The sequence below is a fragment of the Protopterus annectens genome, chromosome 1.part1 (assembly GCF_019279795.1).
Source record: "Protopterus annectens isolate FY-2018-M chromosome 1.part1, PAN1.0, whole genome shotgun sequence".
Lineage (NCBI taxonomy): Eukaryota > Metazoa > Chordata > Ceratodontiformes > Protopteridae > Protopterus > Protopterus annectens.
In genome coordinates this window covers 1,096,986,420-1,097,009,201 of record NC_056726.1, presented here as the reverse complement: position 1 = coordinate 1,097,009,201, position 22,782 = coordinate 1,096,986,420, and positions in this window count along the sequence as shown.

The following is a 22,782-nucleotide window of genomic DNA, read 5'->3' as shown; positions in this document are numbered from 1 at the left end:
ATTACAATTGCTCTCTTAGGCTCTGTAGTAACCAACCAGTATTCCTTCTTAACATGGTCCATCTTTTCTGACTCCCACTTTTTCCTGTTCTCCTTCTTGGACTTCTGCATTCCACCAGTATAGGATAATAGAATCATAGGATCATAGGAGGTTGCTAGGCTAACGGCCCCAGGGCCCTTTCAAGCTTAGCCAAGTTCAACCTGTGTTCCCAAGGGTGTCTGGTTCAAGCAGACACTGAAATCAGTGCCTATTGCCCCAGTCCAAGAGGGACACAGGGGGAACCCCTGGGGTGAATTTCTGGTTACCCATCCAACTGCCCAAATTGCGAAGATTTTCTTATATACCTTACTTCCATACCTGGTTCAGTTACATATTTGTTCTACAGTTCAAACACATGCTGTTTTGAGGCTCTACCATTACTTTTCTTGAGGTGTTTGAGTCCTGAGTATTTCCTTGTATTCTTGCGCTTTCTCTCCACTCAGCTTCCAAGTTTTCATTCTAGTCTCTATTGATCTTACAGCTTCTCTGACCACTGCTTATATATGACTGTGGCAGCCATTGGTTTATGCTGCCAGCCAACTGTTTCACTATCAAATTGCTAATTCTATCCCAGTCCCTTTTCTTTACCAGAAGGAAGTCTAATTGAGTTGTAAAAATAAAAAAAATGATTGGCTCCAAAATTGCACACTTTGAGATGCAAATGAAATGTTTAATAAATACACATAGTATTTTATTTATTTATTGTATTTTACATTTGTTGACCGGGCTAGTCTAGCTGGATATATGTCCATTTTCAGTAGAGGCCCGGGGAGAAAAGCTCCACTCAATTCAAATAAAATTCACATTTACAAAAGTACATATTTAAAATGCAAATACATTTTCTTGAACAGAGAAGAGAAGTAGTAAGAGGTTGTAAATTTACAAGTACATAACGAAGGTTACACGTATTTGAATAGACTTAGTATAATTAATAAGAAGTTACATTTAAGTGTTACTAAAGAGGACTAGTTATGAGAAGAGAAGAAAGCAGTAGTGTCGATATAGGTAATAAAGGAAGATAAGGAACATGAAACGGAGACGCAGGTAGGGAATAAATCTAGAAGTAATATGAGTCACTTTAAAGAATCCCATACTAGCTAGGACTGTGAAGGAGAGGAAGCATAGTAGTATTTAATATGAAATAGATTTAGAGAATAGAGGCATATTAGTTAGAAAGATGAAGTAATTTCAGAGATGAGAAGGTTGAATGATTCAGGTAAAAATGGATAAGTTGGTCAGTCCGGTTTAGAACAGTCCGGTTTAGAACACGGGCACATCCAGTGTGTTTTCAGGAAGACCTTAAGTTTATTTTTAAACAGAGTCTTAGAGGGAAGTGTGGTAAGTATTTAGCACTTTCATCTCATAACAAGCGAGACTTCATCAGAATACAATCATCTAAAAGTCTGAAGCATTTAAATACCCTTAACAATTAAAAATATGAGTATCACATGACAACAGCAATCAATTATTAAAGACAGCATTACAAAAATAGCCACATTCCTTTTAAAAACGCCACATTACTTTGCTATTGAATAAAACATATATAAGCTTGATGTTACCAACATACATGTATATCCCACTATGCATACTTTAAAATACAATACATTATATTTGACTTGCTCTTTCATATAGTAAAGGTGCAATAGAAATAAAGTCATACTTTTTGGAAAAATAAGCTGAAAAAGAAAGAAACTGAATGGCAGCATAAGTTGGCTGCCATGTTTCCACCAGGTCTTAATGACTTTATTTCTGTTGCACCTTTACTATATGAAAGAGCAAGTCAAATATGATGTATTGTATTTTAAAGTATTTATTTATTTATTTTACATTTGTTAACCGTGCTAGTCTAACTGGATATTTTTCCATTTTCAGTAGAGGCCCGGGGAGAAAAGCTCCGGCAATTATAGAAATTACAACATTAAAAATTAAAAATTAAAAATTTAAAGAATTAAATGTAGAAATTGACAGAAAAGGTTTTAATAAAAATACAAGAAGGACTTGTGCTTAGAGATAGAAAGTAAGCTGTACAACCAGTATTAATAAGATAGAAAAAAGAAGTTAGTTAATTAAGAGTAATTAATCTACTAGAGAGAGTTTATTGGCATATAAATTTGGGAGTATTAGTTAGTCTATCTTACTAGGAATTAGTATGTAACAAATGCATTAGGAGTGTTAGTAAATTAAGCGAGAATAGTAGGAATTTGAAATTTAGGGTTATATACTTAGTAAAGGGAAATGGTTAGTCAGGCTTGCTGCAGGAGCATAACCAGTTTGTTTGGAGGTGTTTTTTGAGGTTATGTTTAAAGAGAGGCAAGGATGAAAGTAATGTTACTTCATTGGGCAGGAGGTTCCAGTGTTTTCCCACTGTGTTACAAAAAAGAGAGTCTCCAGCCAGGTTATTAGACTTGCCTAAGCAAGCAAGCAGTTTCTTAGAGGAGCGCAAGGAATTTAGATTTTGGTAAGGCTGGATGAGATTGGAAAGAATAGGAGTGCTGTTGGGTTGGTAGAAAATCTTGTGGGCAATGGTGAGTTGGGGTAGTATCAGTTGGTTTTGAAGTTCAAGCCAGCCTAGTTGCCTTAGATTCAGACAGTGGTGAGTTCTAAAGGGGTTGCCAGTGGCAAATCTGGCAATGGAATTATAGGAAATTGCTAGTTTGGTAATATTATTTTTCTTTAGGTTAGTATATATGGGTGAAGCGTACAGAAGTGAAGAGATTAAGTGTGAGTGAGCAATTGTGGTTCTGGCTATAGGAGTTAAGAAAGGTTTGATCTTATATAAGGAGCCTATTTTTCTGTTGACAGTTTTAATAGTATTAGTTATGTGGCAATCAAAAGTCAGGTTATTGTCAATAGTTATTCCTAGCAGTTTAGTGGTTGTGTCAGGGAGTATAATAGTACCATTACTGGAAATAACAGAGGCGTTTATGTGGGCGGATTTGTTTGTGGGTGTAAAGAGAAGGAGCTTAGTTTTTTTAGCATTGAGAAGGAGGCATCTATTTGTAAACCCTGTTTCTACTATGTTAAATACTTTCTGGGTTAGAGAATGTAGTTCTGAGGGGGAGTTTGCTGTGCATACTAGCGTAGAATCATCTGCGTATTGTATGCAGGTGGCTTGGGAGATTGCTGTGTGGAGTTCATTGATAAATAGTGAGAAGAGAAGTGGTCCTAGAATAGAGCCTTGAGGGACTCCGAGGGTAACTGGCTGAAGGGATGATAAGTTGTTTTGCCAGAGAACTGCTTGTTGCCTATTGCTCAGATAAGACCTAAACCATTTAATAGTCTGATGGTCAAAGGAGAGGAACTTTTGAATGTTGATGAGAAGGGCATGGTTGACTATGTCAAAAGCTTTTGAGAGGTCGATAAAGAGAGCAGATGAGAGGTTATTGTTGTTGCGGTTTCTATTGATGGTATCTATAAAAGATAGCAGGGCAGTTGTGGTACTGTGTGATGGTCTAAAGCCATGTTGACAGTTTGCTAGAATGTTATGTTGAGATAAATGATGTAGTAGTTGTTGGTGCATGCATTTTTCCATTATTTTGGCAAAAGGAGATAATAGAGCTATAGGTCTGTAATTAGAGTAATCATTTGAATTCCCACCTTTATGTAGGGGAATAATATGGGAGATTTTCCAAATGTCTGGAATGATTCCTTCTGTAAAGGTTCTGTTGATGAGGATGGATACAGGGTATGCAATTACCTTAGCTGCTTTTTGCAAGTATTCTGATGGTATTTGGTCAGCAGAAGGTGTGCAGGGCTTAAGTTTTAAGTTACTGGATGAGTTTACAGATGAGAGTAGTCGAGATAGGTTGCAGTTTAAATGTTGATAGTGGAGGTAATGTTGTGGAGTGAAGGCTTGAGTTGTCTGGGATTAGCTGACTGGCTAGTGTTTGTATGGTCTCTGTGAAGAAAGTATTAAATGTATTGGCTGTTTGTAGGGGGGTATTAGGATCAGCCTCAAGAGGGATAGGTGTATGAGAGTGTCCAGGGGACAGGAGTTTGTTTATGCTAGACCAACATTTTTGGGGATTGTTTTGATGGTTTTGTTGTAGTTTACAGTAATAGTTCTTTTTATCTGTAAGTATTGCCTTTTTTGTATTATTTCTTAGTTGCCTAAAATTTTGTTGATCAGAGATAGTTTTGTTAGCCCTCCATTTAGCCCAAGATTTGTTCCTTAGTAGAATGTTTTGCCTGGTTTCTTTGGAAAGCCAGGGGGCTAGTTTGGATTTAATTCGGATCGACCGTTTAGGTGCATGTTCATCAAGAATGGATAAAAAAGTAGAGTTTAGATATTTTATAGCCTCTTCAAGTGGTAGAGTTTTTAAAGGGTACCAGTTACAGGCACTAAGTTTATTTTGGAATGATTCTGAGCTAAAGTGTTTATTGGACCGCGCAATCCTAAAAGTGGGGGGTTTAGGTAGGTCTTGTTTTTGTCTTATGATGTAGGTCAACATATGATCACTTAAATTGTCTGGGAGAGTACCTACCTTATAAGCTTGCTCCTGTCTATTTAATAGTATCCAGTCTAAGGTAGTCTCTTTTTTGTTTGGTTTATTAATTATGGTCATGGTGGTGATAGTTTGATTAAAGCCATGCAGGTTAATGTGAGAAGTGGGGTTATCTGTATTGACTTTTTTCCAGTCGGTATTAAAATCACCTAGTATTACTGTTTCTTGGGGCTAAGTTGAGGATGCACAGTTTAATATAGCTTCAATTGTGCTGATATTATTACCGGGAGGTAGGTAGATACAGATGAGGTATAAAGCTTTGTTACGGTTGATTTGGAGTTTGGTGACTAGGACTTCGGCATTACTATCCTGAGGAGGGTTATATGGGAGTGTGGAGATGTGAAATCCATCTTTAAATATAACTGCTAAGCCCCCTCCCTTACGTTTTATTCGGTCTTCTCTAATGATATTGTAGCCTTGGGGGATAATTTTGTTGTCTTTGGTTCCTGGTTTCAACCAAGTTTCTGTCAGGCAAAGGATATCAAAGGAGTGAATATCTAGAAGAGCATGGAGATGAGCTACTTTATTGTTAAGGCTATGTGTATGCATAGTGGGATATACATGTATGTTGGTAACATCAATATTTTTTCTTTTTTATTGTACTAATAGTGATCAAAAATACTTTAGTATTTATGTTGGAGCTAGAAGTATAGCTTACTTGTCAGTTGGATTGCAGACACTTACACCTTTTGGTACTACCACGGATCATAGAAACTTACAAGCTCACCTTTCTCCACTTTTTGTTACTCCCAAAAAAGCCAAGCTCCTTGTATGCTTTGGGGATCCTAACAGGAGCACTACTTCACTACAGGCCACCTAATTTGCATTTGTTACTACATAGAGAGTAGAAAACATTTCCTGATAGGTGCTGCACCATGGAGATGTTAACCTTCATTAAGTAACGGGTAGAGGAAGCCCCATCCAGATGGTTCCATAAAAGTCATTAAAATCAGGATTGTGAAGCGGTCAGCTTTAAGAAGAATCAAACTTCATCTTATAGCTTTCAAATGAATGCTCTATTGGGCTATTTTATTATATACTGAATCAATTAAAATCAGAAACAAAGGGTATCCCAGTTTTCCCTCCCTTTGGTAAGAGACGTATGTTTGCAGAAGGAGTCTGAGAAGGTGGATGTCATGTTTCAGTCTGTTCTGAACTGCTTTGATAACAACACAGGTGAACTATGACAAGGAGCCTTTGTTACATGATGAAAGACTGCCACAGCCTGCAATAAGGAACAAGAACTGAGTACCATGGTCCTGGTCATCCCAGAGGCAAGGAGATCCAATTGTGATGAAGAAAGAGGTTTGTCTAGGAAACGAACCAACCGAGTTCTGCTTACAGCTGAATGATGTTTGGATTGCAGAAGGAGAAATCAGAGTGTATTTTGCAAGGGATCATTTGTTTTTTTGGATTCCCCAAGAGAATGGACACTGATGTCCGAACTGTTTCTGTAGTGTTCCACAAGGACCAAACACCCTTACAGGACTATTACAGCCAGATTAGACTAAACCTTAACCCCAAATGATATTTCCCAGCCAAAAGCTTCTGGATATAAAAGAACTTTCTTGGGACTGACAAAGGGTCATTTGGCTTCCATCCTTTAATAAAATAAACAAATGTAAGTGATGTTTGTCTGCTTTGTTAATGTTGTACAGCAATTTACATTATTGCCTATTCATTAAGTTACATTAATTTAATAATATTTTTACAGCATCATACGTAAACTCAAATTGATGTGTGTGCTACGTGTTTTAATTGTCAGTTTGGTTTTGAGAAATTCAGTTTCTGTCCATTGTACCTAGTAAACATCTTTGAAGATAATCAAGGCATAGTATACCGCTTACTTCAATTTGACCAAGGCTTTTGGCATTATTCCTGTGCTAGTATTGTTCAAAAATTACACACTTAATGTAAATTGCTGTGTTGCCCACGACATTGCAAACAGGCTGTCCAACAGATTCCAGGCTGCAAAAGTTGGTGTTACTCTGTCAGAAATCAAAAGAATACATAGTAGAGTGCCACAGGGTTTTGACACTTGGTTAACACACATTACTAACTTGCACCACCTTAGAAATAAATACTAACCCTGACCTTAACTCTAAGTCTAACTAGAGAAGCACCAAAGAGTTTAACACTGCGTTAGCAGGTTAGCAAACATTACTAACCTGCATCATCTTAGCAGTGTATACTAACCTTAGCCCTAACCCAAACTAATGGAGGACCACAGGGTTCAAAACTGAGTTAACACACATTACTAATCAGTAACATCTTAATAATGTATACTAACCATAACCAGAGAAGCACCAAAGAGTTTAACACTGCGTTAGCAGGCTAGCAAACATTACTAACCTGCATCATCTTAGCAGTGTATACTAACCTTAGCCCTAACCCAAACTAATGGAGGACCACAGGGTTCAAAACCGAGTTAACACACATTACTAATCAGTAACATCTTAGTAATGTATACTAACCATAACCTTAACCCTAACTAGAGAAGTACCATGGGGTTCAACACTGGGTTAACACACAGTACTTACCTGAACTACCTTAAAATGCATACTAACCTTAACCCTACTGCTAATAAATGGAGTACCACAGGGTTTGACACTGGGTAAACACACATTACTAACCTGCACCACCTTACTAATATATGCAGCTCTAACCCTAATGAGTTTAGTACAACAGGGTTTAACATTGGATTAGCACACATTACTAACGTACACCACCATAGTAATGTATAATAACCTTAACCCTTACCCTAACTTGAGAAGTACCATAGGTTCATAGGTTCATAGGTTTATACTAGGCTATCTGCCCTAAGGCATTTATAAGCCTAGCCCAAAGTTATGTGGCTTACGCCACCCCTTATGTTAGAAATAATGCGCCCATTGGTTTGTTGTGCCTCTAACCTATGATCTCCCATCCACCGGTCAAGATTTCTCTTGAACAGAGCCAGCGAGGTGCTGTGCCTCACATGGACCGGGATTTTATTCCACAGCATGGGGAGTCTCTGGGTGATAAATCTATCCCTCCAGCACGTCCTATTTATATCCGTGCTAAGGATTAAGTCACTTGCTCTAGTGGCTCTGGTGGATTTGGATTTTTTGAGGTGGAGCATGTCCATTAATTCCGGGTTGGTCATGGCCTTGTATGTCAGGCACAGGTCACCTCTGAGCAGACGGTATGCAACAGAATAGAGTTGGAGTTTCTTCAGTCTGGCAGTATATGACAGGTTTTGGAGTCCCTTTATCCTTTTGGTGAGGAACTTTTGGGGTCTCTCCAATTGCTGCAGGTGTCGGGTGAGATACATCCCGAACGGGGCATTGTACTCGATCATTGGTCTGATAAGTGAAGAGTACAGGGTACATGGGGTTCAACACTGGGTTAACACACATTACTAATTTGAACCACCTTAAAATACATACTAACCTTAACCCTACTGCTAATTAATGGAGTATCACAGGGTTTAACACTGGGTAAACACACATTACTAACATGTACCACCTTACTAATGTATGCAATCCTAACCCTAATTAGTGTAGTACCACAGAGTTTAACATTGGATTAGCACACCTTACTAACCTACACCACCATAGTAATGTATACTAACCCTAACTAGTGGAATACCACAGGGTTCAGCACTTAGTTAACACACATTACTAACCTGCACCACTTTAGTAATGTATACTAACCCTAACTCTAACCCTAACTAGTGGAATACCACAGGGTTCAGCACTGAGTTAACGCACATTATTAACCTGCACCACTTTAGTAATGTATATAACCCTAACCCTAATTAATGGAGTACCACTGGGTTTGACATTGGGTTGACACTCATTACTAACCTACACCACCATAGTAATGTATACTAACTCTACCTCTAACCCTAACAAGTGGAATACCACAGGGTACAGCACTGAGTTAACGCACAATACTAACCTGCACCACTTTAGTAATGCATACTATCCCTAACTAGTGGAATACCACAGGGTACAGCACTGAGTTAACACACATTATTTACCTGCACCACTTTAGTAATGTATATAACCCTAACCCTAATTAATGGAGTACCACTGGGTTTGACATTGGGTTGACAGTCATTACTAACCTGTAATGTATACCGAACCTAACCCTAACTCTTACTATAAGAAGTAGAGTACCACAAGGTTCAGCACTTAGTTAACACACATTACTAACCTGCACCACTTTAGTAATATATATAACCCTAACCCTAATTAATGGAGTACCACTGGGTTTGACATTGGGTTGACACTCATTACTAACCTACACCACCATAGTAATGTATACTAACCCTAACTAGTGGAATACCACAGGGTTCAGCACTGAGTTAACACACATTATTAACCTGCACCAATTTAGTAATGTATATAACCCTAACCCTAATTAATGGAGTACCACTGGGTTTGACATTGGGTTGACACTCATTACTAACCTGTAATGTATACTGAACCTAACCCTAACCCTTACTCTAAGAAGTAGAGTACCACATGGTTCAGCACTTAGTTAACACACATTACTAACCTGCACCACTTTAGTAATGTATATAACCCTAACCCTAATTAATGGAGTACCACTGGGTTTGACATTGGGTTGACACTCATTACTAACCTGTAATGTATACTGAACCTAACCCTAACTCTTACTCTAAGAAGTAGAGTACCACATGGTTCAGCACTTAGTTAACACACATTACTAACCTGCACCACTTTAGTAATGTATATAACCCTAACCCTAATTAATGGAGTACCACTGGGTTTGACATTGGGTTGACACTCATTACTAACCTGTAATGTATACTGAACCTAACCCTAACTCTTACTCTAAGAAGTAGAGTACCACACGGTTCAGCACTTAGTTAACACACATTACTAACCTGCATCACTTTAGTAATGTATATAACCCTAACCCTAATTAATGGAGTACCACTGGGTTTGACATTGGGTTGACACTCATTGCTAACCTGTAATGTATACTGAACCTAACCCTAACTCTTACACTAAGAAGTAGAGTACCACAAGGTTCAGCACTTAGTTAACACACATTACTAACCTGCACCACTTTAGTAATGTATACTAACCCTAAGTAGTGTAATACCACAGGGTTCAGCACTGAGTTAACGCACATTATTAACCTGCACCACTTTAGTAATGTATATAACCCTAACTCTAATTAATGGAGTACCACTGGGTTTGAATTTGGGTTGACACTCATTACTAACCTGTAATGTATACTGAACCTAACCCTAACTCTTACTCTAAGAAGTAGAGTACCACAAGGTTCAGCACTTAGTTAACACACATTACTAACCTGCACCACTTTAGTAATGTATACTAACCCTAACCCTAACCTTAAGTAATGGATTCCCATAGTGTTTGACACCCTGTTTGTACACATTACTAACCTGCACTACCTTACTTAAGGAATACTAACCCTAACTAGTGGAATACCACAAGGTTCAGCACTTAGTTAACACACATTACTAACCTGCACCACTTTAGTAATGTATACTAACCCTAACCTTAAGTAATGGATTCCCATAGTGTTTGACACCCTGTTTGTACACATTACTAACCTGCACTACCTTACTTAAGGAATACTAACCCTAACTACTGGAGCACTACAGGGTTCAACAATAGGTTAGCAAACCTTATTTACCTGCATTTAGTAATGTATGCTAACCCAAACACTAAAGCTAACTAGAGGAGTACCACAGGGGTCAACACTGCATTTGCACACATTACTAACCTGCACTACCTTAATAATGTTTACAAACCTTAACCTTAACTAGTAGAATACGATAGGGTTCAACACCTTGCTAGCACACATTACTAGTCTGCACCATCTTAGTAATGTATATTAACCAAAACCGTAACCCTAACTGGCAGAGTACCACAGAATTTAACATTTGATTAGCACCCATTACTAGCGTGCACCACCTTCGCAATGTTAATATAAGCTATAATTAATATATAATTATAATATTATAATATTATAATTATAATATTAATAATATATAGTTATAATATAATGTTAATGTAAATATTAAGCCTAACCCTAACTCTAACCTTAACCCTAAGCCTTGGTTAGCACAAATTCCTAACCTGCAACACCCTAGTAATTTATACTAACCCTAACCCTAACTGGCAGACTACCACAGAGTTCAACATTTGGTTAGCACACATTACTAGTCTGCACCACTTTAGTAAAGTATACTAACACTAACCCTAAGTTGTAGAGTACTACAGGGTTTAACACTGGGTTAGCAAACCTTACTAACCTGCATCCCATTCATAATGCATGATAACCCTAAAACTAAACCTAGCTAGTGTAGTACCACAGGGTTTGACACTGGTTTAACACACCTTACTAACCTGTACCACCTTAATAATATATAATAACCTTAACCCTAACTCTAACCCTGTCTCTTGGTTTTCACAAATTAATAACCTGCACCACCTTAGTAATTTATACTAACCCTAGCTAATGGAGTACCACAGGGTTTAACATTGTATTAGCACACATTACTAACCTGCACCACCTTAGTAATGGATACTAACCCTAACTGTTCCCCTGTTCCCAAAACAAACCGTAGACCTTACCTTAAATAACCTTTCCTGTAACATACAAGGGAGGGAGACTTTAACCTTGACACAGTTATTAATAGAACGTGCTGGAGGGACAGATTCATCACCCAGAGACTCCCTATGCTGTGGAACAAAATCCCGGTACATGTGTGGCAGAGCACCTTGCTGGCCTTGTTCAAGAGGAATCTTGACCAATGGATGGGAGATCGCAGATATACCCCAGGGATTACTTCAGTGTCACTGCTTGACAGAGGCACAGCAAAATAATAGGCATAGTTTTCTTCAAACTAAAGGGGTGGCGAAAGCCACATAACTATGGGCTAGGCTTATAAATGCCCTTAGGCAGATAGCCTAGTATGAACCTATGAACCTATGAACCTATTACTGCTACACAAAACAACATTGGGCAAACAAACACAATGCAGTACATATTATAAACATTACATCTATCCCCTTACCCAACCCACAACCTAACCCTAATCCAGACATCCTTAAACACACACATATACACTTACACATACACACACAAGCTAAAACTAGTCCCTCATGCAACTCTTAACCTAACTCTAACACGGAAACACCTCACTCCCTCCTAACCCACTTACCCATGTCAGCAAAACATACCTGTGATATTTTGAATGTTCAAGAATGTGATCATTCAACAATTTTACTACCGCTTGTATTTATTGAAAAAAATGCACATTTGATAAAATGCAGGAGAAACATATATCAACCATAGTCATGCATGCTAACCTTGCTCCTAACCCTAATGTGCAGTTTACCTTAAAAAAATCCTTCTCATAACATGATTATTATTCAGAAAAACTTGAGCTGAATGTGTGTAAGAGTTATGAGTATGATATCAGATAAGGACATTTGTTTCTTTTTGTGATGCACTGTTTGTCTCTCTGTTGTGTTGTCACTTTAGTGGACGATCAATCTGCTTCTGTCAATTTTTTTTCTGTCAAGTCATGAAATGCTCATCCATCCATCTACCTACTTAACTGAATAAACTACTAGAAACTTCAACACAGTGTCTTTATTCCTGCCACGAGGAGGGTATCAGTGAGAAAGAGTCTGTTAGATCTGCAGCTAAAGTGATTTTATCCAGACAAATCCTTTATACTCAATTTCTTTTTGGTCCTGTTACCCTCTGGGTCAGAAGTGGGATACCAGACTTCACTCGAGCCCTCTGGATTACCTCTGTTTTACATACACAATAAATGTGCCTCCATTAGCACCGTTAAATCATTTATGATTTTAGTAGTAAAGTGCTAAGAAAGAACAACAGATATGTCAACACAGATGGACTAAGTAACATGCAGTTTTATCACATACAATGTATATAATCCAGACTAAGTAACATGGAGTTGTACCACATACAATGTATGTAATCCAGACTAAGTAACATAGAGTTGTACCACATACAATGCACACAATCGAGACTAAGTAACGTGGAGTTGTACCACATACAATGTATGTAATACAGACTAAGTAACATGGTGTTGTACCACATACAATGTACACAATCCAGACTATGTAACGTGGAGTTGTATCACATACAATGTACACAATCCAGACTAAGTAACATGGAGTTGTACCACATACAATGTATGTAATCCAGACTAAGTAACATGGAGTTGTACCACATACAATGTACACAATCCAGGCTAAATGACGTGGAGTTGTACCAAATACAATGTATGCAATCCAGGCTACGTAAAGTGGAGTTGTACCACATACAATGTACACAATCCAGACTACGTAAAGTGGAGTTGTACTACATACAATGTACACAATCTAGACTAAGTAAAGTGGAGTTGTACCATATACAATGTATACAATCCAGACTAAGTAACATGGAGTTGTACCACATGCTATGTACACAATCCAGTCTAAGTAAAGTGGAGTTGTGACACATAAAAATGCACACAATCCATACTAAGTAATGTGGAGTTATACCACATACAATGTATACAATCTGGAATAAGTAACATGAAGTTGTACCACATACAATACAGTACAGACTAAGTAACGTAGTAGACAGGGGTCCAGGGAAGTAAATACTGTGGGATGAAATAGCCAGGGAATTGTTATGGCTAGGCTTGCATAGGCCTTAGAGCAGATAGCCTAGTACCAACCTATGAACCTATGCATTGCACCACATACAATGTATGTAATCCGGACTAAGTAAAATGGAGTTGTACCACATACAATGTACACAATTCAGACTAAGTAAAGTGGAGTTGTACCACATACAATGTATACAATCCGGACTAATTAATGTGGAGCTGTACCACATACAATGTATACAATCTGGACTAAGTAACATAGAGTTTACTACGTAGAATGTGTACAGTCCAGACTAAATAATGTGGAGTTGTACCACATACAATGTATACAATCTGGACTAACTAATGTGGAGTTGTACTACATACAATGTATGCACTTCGGACTAAGTAACATGGAGTTTACTACATACAATGTGTACAGTCCGGACTAAATAATGCGGAGTTGTACCTCATACAATGTATACAATCTGGACTAAGTAATATGGAGTTGTACCACATACAATGTATACAATCCGGACTAAGTAATGTGGAGTTGTACCACATACAATGTATGTAATCCAGACTAGGTAACGTGGAGTTGTACCACATACAATGTATGTAATCCGGACTAAGTAAAATGGAGTTGTACCACATACAATGTACACAATTCAGACTAAGTAAAGTGGAGTTGTACCACATACAACGTATACAATCCGGACTAATTAATGTGGAGCTGTACCACATACAATGTATACAATCTGGACTAAGTAACATAGAGTTTACTACATACAATGTGTACAGTCCAGACTAAGTAACGTGGAGTTGTACCACATACGATGTATACAATCTGGACTAACTAATGTGGAGTTGTACTACATGCAATGTATGCACTTCGGACTAAGTAACGTGGAGTTTACTACATACAATGTATGTAATCCAGACTAGGTAACGTGGAGTTGTACCACATACAACGTACACAATCCAGACTAAGTAATGTGGAGTTGTACCACATACAACGTATACAATCCGGACTAAGTAATGTGGAGTTTACTACATACAATGTGTACAGTCCAGACTAAGTAACGTGGAGTTGTGTCACATACAATGTATACAATCCAGACTAAGTAATGTGGAGCTGTACCACATACAATGTATGTAATCCAGACTAGGTAACGTGGAGTTGTACCACATACAATGTACACAATCCAGACTAAGTAATGCGGAGTTGTACCTCATACAATGTATACAATCCGGACTAATTAATGTGGAGCTGTACCACATACAATGTATACAATCTGGACTAAGTAATATGGAGTTGTACCACATACAATGTATACAATCCGGACTAAGTAATGTGGAGTTGTACCACATACAATGTATGTAATCCAGACTAAGTAACGTGGAGTTGTACCACATACAATGTATACAATCCGGACTAATTAATGTGGAGCTGTACCACATACAATGTATACAATCTGGACTAAGTAACATAGAGTTTACTACATAGAATGTGTACAGTCCAGACTAAATAATGTGGAGTTGTACCACATACAATGTATACAATCTGGACTAACTAATGTGGAGTTGTACTACATGCAATGTATGCACTTCGGACTAAGTAACGTGGAGTTTACTACATACAATGTATGTAATCCAGACTAGGTAACGTGGAGTTGTACCACATGCAACGTACACAATCCAGACTAAGTAATGTGGAGTTGTACCACATACAATGTATACAATTTGGACTAATTAATGTGGAGTTGTACCTCATACAATGTACACAATCTGGACTAAGTAAAATGGAGTTGTACCACATACAATGTACACAATCCAGACTAAGTAAAGTTGAGTTGTACCACATAAAATGTATACAATCCGGACTAATTAATGTGGAGCTGTACCACATACAATGTATACAATCTGGACTAATTCATGTGGAGTTTTACTACATGCAACGTATGCACTTCGGACTAAGTAATGTGGCGTTTACTACATACAATGTGTACAGTCTGGACTAAGTAATGTGGAGTTGTACCACATACAATGTATACAATCTGGACTAATTAATGTGGAGTTTACTACATACAATGTGTACAGTCCAGACTAAGTAACGTGGAGTTGTATCACATACAATGTATACAATCCAGACTAAGTAATGTGGAGCTGTACCACATACAATGTATATAATCTGGACTAAGTAATGTGGAGTTTTACTACATACAAAAGTAACATGAAGTTGTACCACATACAATGTATACAACCCAGGCTAAGTAAGGTGGAGTTGTACCACATACAATGTACACAATCCGGACTAAGTAACATGGAGTTGTACCACATACAATGTATACAGTCTGGACTAAGTGACATGGAGTTGTACCACATACAATTTTATTTATTTATTTATTTACATTTGTTTACCAGGAAATTCCGACTGGATGCAGGTCCTTTTTCAGCGGATGCCCGGGGAGAAAAGCTCCACATCATGTACATGATAAATAGAGATATAAAGTTGCAGCAATAGTAAACAACATTACAGGTTGTTGGCTTTAATACAATAACAAGATATTGATTATCAACAGTATATACAGTAAATGTTGCAAGTTAAGATAGTTTGCCATTTATAATATTAGTAACAAAGTTGTCAGACAAGATTTTAAAGTATGTAAAGACAACTAGCTAATTCTGACTGTGGTTAGTAGTGGTGGTAGTATAGTTGGGTTGAGAGTCTAGGTGGGTGCGGGGAAGGTAAGGGTGGGGGTGTTAGTCTGGATTAGAACAAGGACAAAACCAATGTAAATTTAGGTGGAATTTGAGCACAGTCTTGAAAAGGCTGCTGGAAGGTAGAGTAGTTATAGAGGGTGGAAGATTGTTCCAAAGTTTAGATATGGTACATGAAAATATGGCTTCTCCTGCTGAGTTTTTGTGTTTGATAACAGTGAGTTGATTTTTGTTGCTTGATCTTAGGGGCCTAGTGGAGTGATAGGGGTGGAGAAGGGTTTGAAGGGAAGGGATGTTATGGGGGTGGTTAATAAGTTTATGACCGTGGATGAGTTCATTAAAGTGAAGGAGTTGTGGGAGTTCTAGCCAGTTTAGTTCTTTAAGGGAGATACAATGACGGCTGCGGTAGGAGGTTCCAGTGTCAAATTTAGCAATTTTGTTGTAACAAGCATCCAGCTTGTGTAGGTCTGTTTGTCTAAGGCTGGTAAGTATGAAGGGTGCATAGAGTAGGGTGGAGATTAGCTGGGAATTGGCTATGGAGATTCTAGCCGCCTTGGTTAGGAACTGGCGGCTTCGATATAATGTACCAGGTTTCTTGTGAACTTTTTTTATTATGAGAGATATGTGGGTGTCAAATCTAAGTTTGTTGTCTGTTTCCACGCTGAGTAATTTTGTGCATTCTGATGGAGAGATGATGGTATTGTCTTTGGTGAGAATGTTGAAGTGGGGAGTGTTTTGGGTGGCTTTGGAAGGTTAGAACAGGAGAAATGTTGTCTTACTTATGTTGAGTAGGAGCTGAGCATTGGATAGCCAGCTTTCTACAGAAGAGAATGATTCCTGTGTGATTTGTTGTAGTTCTGGTAGAGTGGGGGCAGAGCAGATGAGAGTAGAGTCATCTGAGTACTGTATAAGAGATGCTTGTGTGATAGCAGTATGTAGGTTGTTAGTGAAAAGTGAGAATAGCAGAGTGCCAAGGATAGACCCTTGGGGAACTCCAAGAGTAACTGGGAGGCAAGGTGATAGGTTATCATCCCAGATTACTAATTGCTGGTGCCTGTGTAGATAGCTGTGGAAACAGTTGCAGGCTGATTGTGAGAAGGAGAGGTTGGGGAGAGTAGAGAGTAGCAGCTCATGAGATACCATGTCAAAGACCTTTGAGAGATCTAGAAATACAGCAGTAGAGAAGAGGCCATTGTTTTTGTGATGACGTATAGTGTTGGTGAAGGAGAGCAGAGCAGAGGTAGTGCTGTTATATGGCCTGAAACCATGCTGGGTTTTGGAGAGGCTATTATTAATTAATTAAGAGGTAGTTGGAGACTTGGGTGTCGATGCATTTTTCAAGTATCTTGGAGAGAGGGGAGAGGAGAGCAATGGGGCACTAATTGGAGAGGTCGGTGGAGTGGGTGCCTTTGTGGAGGTGAATGATGTGGGATATTTTCCATATCGAGGGAACATAGCCTTCTGTTATGGAATGTTGATTAGAATTGAAATTGGGTAGGTTTGTGTATCAGCTGCACTTTTCAAGTATTCAGAGGGGATGTTGTCAGCTGTGAGTTTGGTGGTGTTAAGTTTTGACAATATCTTTTTATGTTGGAGGTAGGTACTGAGGTGAAGAAGAAAAGAGGAGTGGGAGGTTAGGGTTAGGAGCTGGGGGGCTGTTGTAGGGAAGTGTTGTTTCTTTAGAGATGTTATAGTTTCAGTGAAGTGTTTGATGAAGGAGTCAGCAATATTGCTGGAGGAAGGGGGGAATGGAAGGCTGGGGGGTGTCAACCTTCCCTGGGTGGAAGATAGTGTTAATAGTGGACCAGAATTGCTTTGGGCTGCGGTTAGTAGAGTTTAGGGTGGATTTATAGTAGAGGGATTTGTCTAATTGTATTTGCTTTTTGGCTTTAATGCGCAAGCAATGATTGTCTAACTGAGTTATTTTTTTTTTAGTTGCCAGTGCTCCCAGGCCTTATCTCTGGATTTTCTTACAGGAGCATGGGTGTTTAGGATGGAGAGGAAGGTACTGTTGAAGAAGTGGACAGCCACATATATGTTGAGGTATTTTAGTGGTGACCAGTTAATTTTTTGCAGGGAGGAGATGAAGGAGTTGGGGTTGAAGTTGAACTTGTTGCATATTTGCCTGTGGATAATGGGCTTGAGACTGATGTGTGGTGCCGAATTAGGAAAGTGGGGGACTGGTCACTAAGACTGTCAGGTAAGCAGCCTGCTAGGTAAGAGTGAGGGGCTTTGTTGACTAGGATCCAATCAAGTAAGGTATGATTGTTAGGGTTTTTGTTGATTCGGGCAGGGGATTGGATGAGTTGAGTGAACCCATGGAGATTAAGGTGAATGGTTGGGAGATTATTACAGGACAGCCAGTTGATGTTAAAGTCATTGAGAATGATGGTTTCCTGGGGTAGAGCTAGAGTAGCCCAGCTCAAGAGATTTTCTAGGGGTGCAATATTTTGCCCTGGTGGGAAATAGCATCCTATGATATTGATTGTTTTGTCTGGGTTTAGTCTGAGATTGGCATAAAGGATTTCTTCATTGTTGTGGTGAGGGGCAGATGAGTTCAGGAGTTGAATACTGAGGTGGTGTTTAAATATCAATGAAACACCACCTCCTTTTTTGTACAATCTGTCTATGCGAAGGATGTTGTATTCAGGTCGAAGTATTTCCTCACTTTTGATGTGAGGTTTGAGCCAGGTTTCAGTTAGAAAGTAAATATCTGGGGAATATATGCTTATGTTGGCATGTAGTTCTTTGATTTTATTGCATATGCTTCTGATGTTTAGGGACATTATAAGTAAGTCTGTTCTTATTGGCTAGGAGTTGAGTAGTGGGGAGGTTGCTTTGACTAGGGTTTGGGGTTGAGTTGGATTTGGGAGAACTAGGGTTTGGATGGATGTTTCCAGAGAGGGCTAGTTTATAGAGGGTTTTTAGGATATGTTTTATATACATAGTAAATTGCTTATGGTATCTTAGGTATATTTTATTTTTGAGTGTGTTCGGTATTTGGTAATGAAGCGTGTGTATTTGGAGGATGTTTTTGGTGGCGGGGATTGTGTAATTATAATGTAAATGTTTGAGGGAGAGTGTTGAGAGAGTACAGTGGAAATTGTTGGGGCATGTGACTGTGGAGCCTTGGTAGGATTTAATGTGAGCTAGAACTACGCAGGTTAGGATTGTTATTATATTAGGTAGTAGCATGATTGTGTTGGATGTAGGGGAGGGGGTGACTAGTGGTGTAGCCTAATTGGTGGTAATTAGGGGTGGGGTTAAGGCTAAGAATAAATGTAGAGGTACTGGAGGCAGGTAGGAATAGTGGGCGGGGAGGGGAGCAAAGTGAGTGTAGCGAATAGAGTGGGCTAGAACCCCCCCAGGCTAAAGATTGCAGGGTAAGTATCTAAATAGCTGTGACTAAATAGCCAAATTGTTAGGAGTTATTAGAATCTAGTAGGAAAAAACAATCTACACACCTGATTTTAGCTGTGTCCTTTCTGGGTAGATACCTAGTTTGAAGCAGACAAAAAACAATCTATAGACCTTATTTCAGCTGTGTCCTTCCTGGGTAGATACCTAGTGTGAAGCAGACAAAAAACAATCTATAGACCTGATTTCAGCTGTGTCCTTCCTGGGTGGATACCTAGTTTGAAGCAGACAAAAAACAATCTATAGACCTGATTTCAGCTGTGTCCTTTCTGGGTAGATACCTAGTTTGAAGCAGACAAAAAGTGGCAGTTTAAATACCTTTTTGCCTCTAGTTTACAAATGGGCAGTTCCAGTGTATCTACTGGGTTACCTTTTTCACCTAAAGCTTTATCTTGGTTTAATGACAACTAAAAGTTACTGGGGGGATGTATTTGCAGCTGATGGGGATAGGGGGGCAGCTGCTGCCCCTGGCCGTGGGTATGGACAGTTATTTCTGCTTTAGACCAGGTACTTTCTACAGTAGCAGGCTAAGAGGGAAATGTAGCTGGACACCTACAGTAACTTATTTTCTTGTTAAAGCCCTTGAGTCCTTGTGGCTGGTTTCTTCACTGCAGATGCGGTCAATGGCCAAGAATTCAGCAAGTGGGGGACTGAGAGAGACCTGTTTACAGGGACAGTGGTCACTAAATGAAAAGATGGAGACAAAAAGAATTACTATGTTAAGGTCTCTGAAAGGGGAATGAGAGAGAAGTGCTGTAAAAAGTAACTGAAATAATAAATTATCACCCAGGCAGGAGGGGTATTGGGTTTAAGAGTAGCAGCACATTACACTATTTACGCAGGTACAAAGTGTTTAGTAAAAAAGGCTCAGGCAACTGTTATGCATTTGCATATGAAGCCCTTGACATAAAAAAATCACCTTACTTAGTGTTATGTACCGGATAATTTAGGTAGCCCATGAATCTAAAGAGACAGTTCTATCCCAGATATAGCAGTAGTAAACTATCACAGCAATTGTATATAAAATTACTTAAATATTGCAACACAGACATTTACATACCTACATTGCTATATTATTTTCATGGTGTAGCAGTTAAAACAACTAAGGATCACTCTCACTTGGCAGCAAAACAGGACTTTTAGCCGTAACATGGTGTTTTGTATTTAACTTATAGCTTTCCTTCACATTGAATCACAGAACACTCAGTCAGAATGCTTAGCATCTATTTTAACTAAAAAGTATGCACTAACCAAAAGTGATGAGGAGTAGCAACCCAGTTTGATACTGTAGCATCTGTAAGTGCTAGCAGCACAAAAACACACTAAGCACCAAGTTAGACTGGAAAATGATACATTGTAACACTTTGTCTACAGCTTGTATAAATAGGAGACCAGTTCTGCAACAGTAGCAATGCTGACAGAAACAAAGCAATAGAACAATTGAATTTGTAGAGACCTTAGCTGCAATATAAAAAATAAATCTGAAATACTTACAATGAGATACACCATGAGCTGAAGGGAATTGGCAGCTGCTGTGAGTAAGCCAAGATGGCTCCAGTGGTTTAAAAAAAACTTTGCTGTATACAGTACAGGCTAAGTAACGTGGAGTTGTACCACAGACAATATATACAATCCAAAATAAGTAATGTGGAGCTGTACCACATACAATGTATATAATCTAGGCTAAGTAATGTGGAGTTGTATGACATAAAATGTATACAATCTGGACAAAGTAACATGGAGTTATACCACATACAATTTACACAATCCGGACTAAGTAACGTGGAGTTGTACCACATACAATGTATACACTCTGCACTAAGTAACATGGAGTTGTACCACATACAATGTATGCAATCTGAACTAAATAAAGTGTAGTTGTACCACATACAATGTATACAATCTGAACTAAATAAAGTGGAGTTGTACCACATACAATGTATACACTCTGGACTAAGTAACGGGGAGTTGTACCACATACAATGTATACAATCCAGCTAATTAATGTGGAGTTGTACTACATGCCATGTATGCATTCCGGACTAAGTAACGTGGAGTTTACTACATACAATGTGTACAGTCCGGATTAAATAATGTGGAGCTGTACCACATACAATGTATATAATCCACACTAAGTAAAGTGGAGTTGTACCACAAACAATGTACACAATCCGTACTAAGTAATGTGGAGTTGTACCACATACAAAAGTAACGTAGAGTTGTACAACATACAATGTATACAACCCAGACTAAGTAAGGTGGAGTTGTACCACATACAATGTACACAATCCAGACTAAGTAAGGTGGAGTTTTACCACATAATTGTATACACTCTGGACTAAATAATGTGGAGTTGTATGACATATAATGTATACAATCAGGACTAAGTAACAATGAGTATACAATCCATACAATATATATCATAACACCAAACCAGTCCTGGCTTGCACAGTACCAATACATCTACAGAGCTGAGCAGGCACTGACTTGTTTATTTTCAGTAAAGCTGTGTATTTTTTATGTGTAGTTTGTTAGTCCATGTCCCAGAAATAATCAACATTTGCTAATGCCTTGCTGTAGGGTGATCTGGCTTAGTAGTAAATTGTTGTGTTGTTTAACTGCCCTCGTGGGTTAAGTTGTGCTGTTTTTACATTATGAGGAGCAGATCATCCATCTTGTGGCAGAAGTTGTGATCATCCATCTTGTGGCAGAAGTTGTTTGTCTGGACTTTCTGGATTGGAAATCCCACTAGAAATGCTCAAAGCATATTTGTTTTCTGGCCCGAGGGCTGGTTTATTTCTTCTGCTATAAATTAGGAGCATTCACCTGGAGCTGTGCACGGTCCAATGGTGGTTGGCAGTGCCCTGTACAGATGCAAATGCTTGGACAGTAAAGTTTAACTATATAACTATTATAACTAGTATTAAGGCTATAACTTGTAACTCAGTGATGCACTGCATGGAGTTAAGCTTAGAGCAGCTAGCTTACACATCTAACAGCACTAATACCATATCTTCATAGGTTCATAGGTGTATACTAGGCTAATGACCTTGGAGCCTTTACAAGCCTAGCCCTTATGATTACCCTGGCATCGTGCCACCCGTCCTTAGTCCCTTAAGCACTATCCAGCTCTAGTTATTATCTCTAGGAGACCTATGCATAACCCAGTCCTCAAACCATAAAAGCCTACTCTAATACAGGCCTGGACAATATAAATATGCAATTTCCAAATGTTTCTGTAGCCAGCTTGGCAGATATGGGTATCCTGAGGCATTGTAGCAATTGTCTCTTATTCACAGACAACCATTTAATCCTTAAAGAAACTACTACAGTGTGATAGTGATGTACATATACAATTTCATTGAAGGCAAAAATCTCACTTCCAAAACAAGGTTTGGAAGAACATACACACTACATCCACCACACATGGTATTCACCACA